General features: G+C 44.2%; 1 non-coding gene across 1 annotated transcript; it reads left to right on the top strand.

Moving 5' to 3' along the window:
- Positions 1-318: 318 nt before the first annotated feature.
- trnas-aga lies at positions 319-400 on the top strand. Its single transcript has one exon. It is a non-coding gene; the product is annotated as a tRNA-Ser (tRNA).
- Positions 401-7,915: the final 7,515 nt, after the last annotated feature.

Genomic DNA, 7,915 nt, shown 5'->3' with positions numbered 1-7,915 from the left:
AAAGGAGAATGAGGTCCTGCACAAGAATTTAGGGAGCTAGGTAGCAGATTAAAAAGCAGCACCTCAAAAGTTGTTATCTCTGGATTACTTCCTCTGCCACGCACTAATGAGTATAGGAATTGGAGGATTGAGAGGATGAATGGGGGTGGTGAAAGGGATGGTGCACGGAGAAGGGCTTTAGTTTCGTGGATCACTGGGTTTGTTTCTGGCGAAGGTGGGGCCTGTACAAGCCGGACGGGTTAGGCCTGATACGGAAGCGGAACCAACATCGTTGTGGCAAAGTTTGCTAGTGTTGTTGATGCCGCACGTGTTAAGACAGTAGTCGTGGCCGAGTGGTTAAGGCGATGGAGTAGAAATCCATTGGGGTCTCCCCGCGCAGGTTCGAATCCTGCCGACTACGCCCCGTTATTTGCTCACTCCGATCAAGCTGCTTCTTCCGCCGCGTTTTATTTTTCTCATTATTATTAACCTGTAACATTTTTGCGAGAAATACGACAAAATCAGTCAAATCCGTGACAGTGCTCTTTCTGGTGTTTCTCGATTTTTAAACCCAAGTAATCGATATGATTTTCCAACTATATTATGAACCTTGTGTAAATCGAGACCTAGGCCTCTATGCTCATATAAACTTCACAAAAATCTCGCATTTATAGTGCACATACTAAATATTCCATCACAAAGTACATAATTTCAGGTCTTACTTCCTCGTATTAAATTTTATTTATTTTAACCTGTTATTATTTTGTGTGCGCCTTACTTTCTGACCTCCTTTCTGAGCTGATCTTTGTTTCTCAGGAAGACTTGCTCTTTGCCACTTTCACCTAGCGAAGCGATAGAATTGTGACGAGAATCCCTGTCTTGCATTCTCTATCTGACACGTTTTGAATGCCCGTCTGCTTCTCTCTCTGTTTCCCTCTTCTTGATCTATTTGTGTAATTAAATATTCATCCAACCCTGGCTCATGAATTAACCCAAGACTGTTCTCATATCCCGTCATCTCCTCAGTATTCAATAGTTTTCGCATCTCAGCTTTGAATATATTGAGCGCTTCCAACACTCTGGGCAGAGAATTTCAAAGATTCACGAACTTCTCAATGAAGAAATTTCTCATCATCACTCATTATTCTAAACCCCAGAGAGTATGAGCTCGTTTTCCTCAATCACTCCTCTGAACCCAAGAGTGAATCGAGTCATATGAAAACAGAAAGTGCTGAGAGTACTCAGTAAGTCAAGCAGCACCTTTGGGTCCCGGACCTGCAGCCTTACCTAGGTTTCTCTCCACGGATGCTGCATTTCCTGCTGAGCATTCCCAGCATTGCCTATTTTTGCTTCCGAATTCCATCGTCTGCGACTGACCTCGCTTTTGCATCTGAACATTCGTGACATTATCCCTAACAGAAGTATATCCTCCTTCAGGTAAGGACGTCATAAGGCACTTATTCATTTGTTCCAAGTCCCTTGTAACAACGGCTGCCCAGTAGAGAGAAAGAGAGAGCGCGCCATTTCAATCAATGGGGCACGAAGGAAGCAGTGGGATTTGTTTGTTGCAAAAGAATCGAGGGAACTTGTTTAACTCCTTAATAGCGGCGATAGATTTGACCGGCTAGCATTTGGGACTTTAAAATTATTTTTTTTACCTGCCCACCGGTATTTAGCGAGTTTTGCACTTGGAGACAATTTCCCTTTGATTCTCTGCCAGCCGGTTCCTTGTTTCTCACCACTGACAAAATATTAGGCTGCTTTCTCATCTGGTGCCTGTTAATGTATGCCCTCAGTGGAATTCCCACATTCTTACTGACGGGCTCTGTTTCGAGTGTTCCCTTTCGTTCCTTTTTGGCCTCTTGTGTCCTGCACACACACAGTTCGAGGATGGAACTTATTTCGATTCAAACTATGGAATCCCCCAGCTCTTCTTACAGGTAGCCTCTCAAATCGAGATGACAGAAGGAATACGGAAAATTGTAGAAGAATATAAATGAATTCTCTTTGCGTTTCTGAAAAACAAACACGAACTGGCATTTATAAGCGGTTCTTAACGTGGCTGTTGTGGTCTCTCGGTATTGGGTTATATCAGTTTGGCACGATATATTTATGGATAATATCGTGATATTTGGAAACAGGTTGTCGACTGAGGAGATGTGTGGGTACCTATGTTATTTCTCAATGCCTATGTAATACCATGAGAATTAATGCAGAAGCAGGCCACTCGGCCCAACGAGTCTGCTCCACCATTCAATGAGATCATGGCTAATCTGATAGTCCTCAACGCCACTTTCCTGACTGTTCCCCTTAACCCTTGATTCCCTTGCTGTTATAAACCTGTTTGTAAAAGCGAGTGAGTGAACTTTAGCTTCTTCGTAGTTTATCTGGCCCGAGGCCAAAAAGTTAGATGTTTACATCATGTAGCAGTTAGTACTGTCCCGAAGAAGAGGCATATTGACTCGAAACGTTAACTGTTTCTTTCTCCACAGATGTTGCCAGACCTGCTGAGATTTTTTTTTAGAATTTAGATAAAGGCAAAATACTGCAGATGCTGGAAATCTGAAACAAAAAGAAAAAATGCTCGAAGAACTCAACAGGCTTGACAGCATCTGTGGAGAGAAAGAGAGTGTGTTCCGTTTCGAGTCCGAAAACGTTAACTCTGTCTTCTCTGTCTTTCTCTCCACACATGCTGTCAGACTCGCCGGGTTTTTTCCAGCAACTTCCGTTTGTATTACAGCCGTATCTAGCTTCACCTGATATACGGGCAGTCTTTGGCCATTTAGGAAGCATTTGCTTCAGTGTGCAGCAAAATGTTGTAAATGAATAGTAGTGAAAACAATTAAGGGATGCTGTAACAGTCCAAATGACCGGCCCAGATCTCACTGCATCCAGCGGACTTCCCTGACCGGGAATCGAACCCGGGCCACGGCGGTGAAAGCGCCGAATCCTAACCACTAGAGACCAACGAGGGACCGACTTTGTCACTATCACTAAACAAAGCAGCGCTCCTTTAGATTTGATTCTGTTTTGAAGGCAAGTTCATTTCAGGACTCTGCTGTTTTCAAATCGATTTACATGCTTGTCTATTCTTTGTTCATTTATTCGAGTAGGTATGAATCCATTCGGAATATTTTTTTATACCTGTTTGTTTCTCATTTAAGTTTAACAACTCCTGAGAGCATTCCATAATACTAAGTAAGATTGTTGGGCCTGTACTCACTGGAGTTTAGTAGAACAAGAGGCGACCTTATTGAAACATATACGATTCTTATTTAGCTTGTTAGAGTAGAGCTGACAGGTTGTTTCCGCTTATGGGAGAGTCTAGCACCTGAGGGCATAATCTCGGAGCAAGCGGTCGCCCATTTAAGACAGAGATGAGGAGGAATTTCTTCTTTCAGCGAGTGCTCGGCAGGGGCACTCAGGGTGATCACAGCTGGGCACCGATAGTCAAGGACCGGCACAGGCGGAGAGGAACACTTATTGTTTCTGATTTTCGATCAACAAAAATTAGCCATTAGCTGCCGGTAAAACACTATTAAAATGATACGACATGTTCAGATTAGTTGTCTTCGCCTCTAATACCTCCGATATAATAAGCACAAAAATGGCGTGTTTGAATTTTATATGCAAAGAGAGAGAGAGAGAGAGACAGATAATCCTTTGAACGCAATAATGTAATATACTTCTATTGGGTTGGACGGGATTTAGTTTCTCTTTTTATTTGAAGCGAACATTCATAAAACATGTGCGTGCGGCCGAAATGGATAATATGAGAGGTGACAATGTTTGCCAATATTATCTGGCAGTCACAACACACAAAGCAGTATGGCAAGGAACCATAAAGAGCAAAAAGCATTTGTCCCCGACTGAAATCGAACTACCAAGCGAACAAGCTAACCGATTGTGACACAGATGCTGCCGTGATTCAATTTGCCAAAACTAAGCATGAAATAATTATTTTGAATATATGGAAGCTGATTCTGCCGGCTGCAGGCATACCCATATTGATTTAAAATTCCTTTTTATAGAAGGTGGGCATCTCTGGCTAGGCCAACATTTGTTGCCCATCGCTAATTGCCTTTCAGAAGATGCTGGAAAGCTGCCTCTTGAACTGCTGCAGTCCATGTGTTGTAAGTACACCCAGTGCTGCTAGGGAGGGAGTTGCAGGATTTTGGCCCAGCGACAGAAGAGGGTCGGTGATATATTTCCAAGTGAGTGTGGTGATTGGCTTAGAGAGGAATTTCCAGCTGGCAGTGTCCCAAATGTCTGCTGTCTTTGTCCTTCTAGATGGCAGCAGTCATGGGTTTGGAATGTGTTGTCTAAGGAGCCTTAGTGAGTTGCTGCAGTGCATCTTGTAGATGGTACACACTGCTGCCAATATGCGTCGGTGGTGGACGGAGTGAATGTATGCAGATGGGGTGCCAATCAAGCAGGGGTGGAACCGATGCCAATCAAGTGGGTTGCTTTGTCCTGGATATTGCCTACCTTCTTCGGCGTTGTTGGAGCTGCACTCATTCAGGAAAGTGGAGAGTGTCTAATCACACTCTTGACTTGTTTTTTGTAGATGGTGGAAATGCTTTGGGGAGTCAGGACGTGCGTTAATTGCCTCGGGATTGCCTGCCTCTGACTTGCTTTTTTGCCACAGTATTTATATGGCAAGTCCAGATCAGCTCCTGGTCAATGGTAACTCCCAGCATGTTGATACTGGGAGATACAGTAATGGTAATGACATTGAATAACAAGGGGCAATGGTTACATTCGCTCTTCTTGGAGATGGTCATTGCCTGGGGCTTGTGTTGTGCAAACGTTACTTGCACTTGTCAGCCCAAGCCTGGATATAGCCCAGGACTGACTGCATTTGGGCATAGACTGCTTCAGTATCCGAGGAGTCGCGAACATCTGTACTTTCAGTCTCGACTTGCCTCTCTCCATCTCTATCGCGGTGTCTTTCCCTGCTTGTCGCTTTCTCTCTTTCCGCCTTGTCACCTTTGTCATGCATCTGCCACCCTCAGCTGAATCATTCCCCTCAATCACAGGAAAAGTGTCGTTAGGACGCTTGCTGTAGGAGTTACACCACACCGCTCACCGGTTGTCTCCTATTTAGTATAGTGGTGAGTATCCCCGCCTGTCACGCGGGAGACCGGGGTTCAATTCCCCGACGGGGAGTTTGTTTCCTTTGAGAGGTAGAATTCTATTACTTTTAAAACAGCTGCCAAGAACGGAGGATTAAAACCTTCTATCGGACAGAGCTTTCTATCTGAGACATATGAGCAGAGGTCTCAACGATTTCAATGGATCAACACGTCAAAGTGCATCAGCTTGTCGTCGCGGCCGAGCACTTAAGGCGAAGGAATAAAATTCATTTGAGTTTCACCACGCAGGTCCAAATTTTGACAACTACAACCCTTGTCTCGCATTAATTTGAACATTTCACGAAGCTCCTTTGGACCTAATCATGCCATGCGCGGAGTAATAACATTCACCTCTCACGAACGTGACTTGCTTCTCTCAATGGTATTCAGCTGCATGTATGCACGAAATTTCTTTCTGAAACATATGAAAGAAATCAGCCAAATTGGCGACAGCCTTTTTTCCTCCCTCTTCCTCTCTCTCTCTTTCTATGTATGTATAAGTCATTCTACGTGTGCTTGTGCATTGTGTCTTCTTGGTGTGCACTGAATCCATTTGTGTCTCTGCGGGAATTTGCGATTCTGGCTCTGTTCCTTGATTTTGTTTGTTGGTCGACCGTCTGTTTGTAATGTCAGTAGCATTGGCATTATTCTCGTTAGGGAACTTACATTGGAGTAGTTATGCAAGATGTTGTAGATTGAAATCCCAGGCGAGCCCTTCTACGTTGTCATTATTTGTCGAAGCCAACTGATTGCTTTCGCTAAAATATTCTCCTTTGCAGAACTCGGATTGATTTATATCGGGAGTATGTTTAAGGCCCAGAGTACACAATGTAGGGAGTTTGCCTATGCAACACACATGCAGAACTTGTTTATTAGTTTTCAAGAGGCATTCATTTTTTTTTTATCGGCCCCTTTTTGTAACCTTGAACATGCATCTGCCAACCTCAAGTGAATCATTCCGCTTAGTCTCAGCACAATTGTTGTTACGACGCGTTCTGTGAGAAATGTACGGGAGCACCTGTTGTCGATTTCCCGTTAGTAAAGTGCTTGGTGTCCTCTCCTGTTACGCTGTAGACCGCGGTCCAATTCAGTTTGGTTGCTATGTTGTTAAGAGTTGTATTCATTTCCTTGTGCAACTTTATTTTAAAACAATTGCCTAGAAGAACGGATGATTATGGATATTCAAGAGGAGAAGCTTTCTTTCTGAGATGTGAACAGAGATCAGTACCATTTTAATATCAACTTGTCAAAGTGCTTCAGGCTGCAGTCACGGCCGAATGCTCAAGCAATGGAATGAAAATCCATTCGAGTTTCACCACGCAACAGCAAATTCTTCCAACTGCGGCCCTTTTGTCGTATTAATTTGAACATTTCACGAAGTTCCTTTGGAATCAATCATGCCTCAACACACCTTTCAAAAACATCAGCTGCATTTCTCAATTTTATTCAGACGCGTGTATTTGCGAAACTTCACAACGCAAGAATAGGCGATAGGCTTCTTCCACTCCGCCGCCGCCGCGGCAACAACATCCCCTCCCCCCAAACCCAGCACATTCTCTCTCTTTCTCTCCCTCCCCCCACCCATGCCACCACACCCACCACCGCCCCCCCCCCCCCCCCAACCAGACCACCCGCTCACCCCGCCCCCCCCCCCCCCCCCCAAGCCCACTACACCCCACCCCCTCTCTTTATGTATATATTTGCGATTCCGGATGTTTACGTTGTTTTTGTTTTTTGGTCGACCATGTGATAGCAATGCCTTTTGTAATGCCGTTTCCAACTCCGTTTTCGAATTATTTATGACATCGGCCTCCAATATATTTTCAGTTGAGAGTTCCAGTTCCCAACAATTCCCGAACGGGAAACAACATGTTTGCCCCCAACCTCTCCAGACCTTTCCCCAATGGATTTGAATCATTGCCCTTGATCTCCAGTTATTGACGACTCGCCAGAAATTTTGCCCCGATTTACTCACTTTAACTGTCGTATTATCTGGAAAACCTCCATTAATGTTCCAGTTCGACCTTTTTGCTTTTATATACTAGTCTTCGATTTATTAAGCAACGTAACCTGGATGATTTTCCACATAATGAACTTTATGGGCAAGGACACCAAGACCTTTCGGCTAATTTTACGTAAACCTCCCGTGTACAAGGCGCTGCATTTCTATCTTCATGCTCCCTGAGCGCGCGACTTCACACTTCCTGCAGGAATTTTAATTCTTAACATGTTGTTTTCTCCGTGTACGTCGAACTTCGTGAATTATTTTCCGAGTATGTCGCTTTTTTGTTTGTCTTTTTAGAACCTTAGGCTACGGAACACACAGAGTGCGACGATATCTGCGTGTGCCGAAGTACGAGTTAAGTCGGGTGCGTAGAAGGAGGACGCGCACATTTTCATTAGTTTTCCAGCTTCCAGTGTCTGCTGGGTGTTTTTCTTTATTCTCCAGTCGATTACTTTAGGATCAATAAATTTCCGGCTACTTTAATAATTAAATGATTACGCTTAGTGATTACCGTAACTGCAGCGTGGGGGAATTTGTGGAATCCATCATCAGCAAATCTGCGGTAAGCGTCTGCAGCTGAGAAAATTAGGCTCAGAGAAGCTGAGGTCGAGTATGAGTTGCAGATATGGAACGGCATGAGGGAGGGGGAGAGAGATCAGGACATCTTGTTCCAGGTGCCATTATTTCTATGAGGTTTGGTAGAACTCCATAGTGAGGCAATGGTCAGGGACAGCAGTTTGTGACTGCCTGTCTGACAGATATGGGTAGTCAACTTACAGTGATGAGAAAGCCTCTT

Source organism: Carcharodon carcharias, chromosome 19, assembly GCF_017639515.1.
Source record: "Carcharodon carcharias isolate sCarCar2 chromosome 19, sCarCar2.pri, whole genome shotgun sequence".
Lineage (NCBI taxonomy): Eukaryota > Metazoa > Chordata > Chondrichthyes > Lamniformes > Lamnidae > Carcharodon > Carcharodon carcharias.
This window is presented reverse-complemented; position numbering and strand designations above follow the sequence as displayed.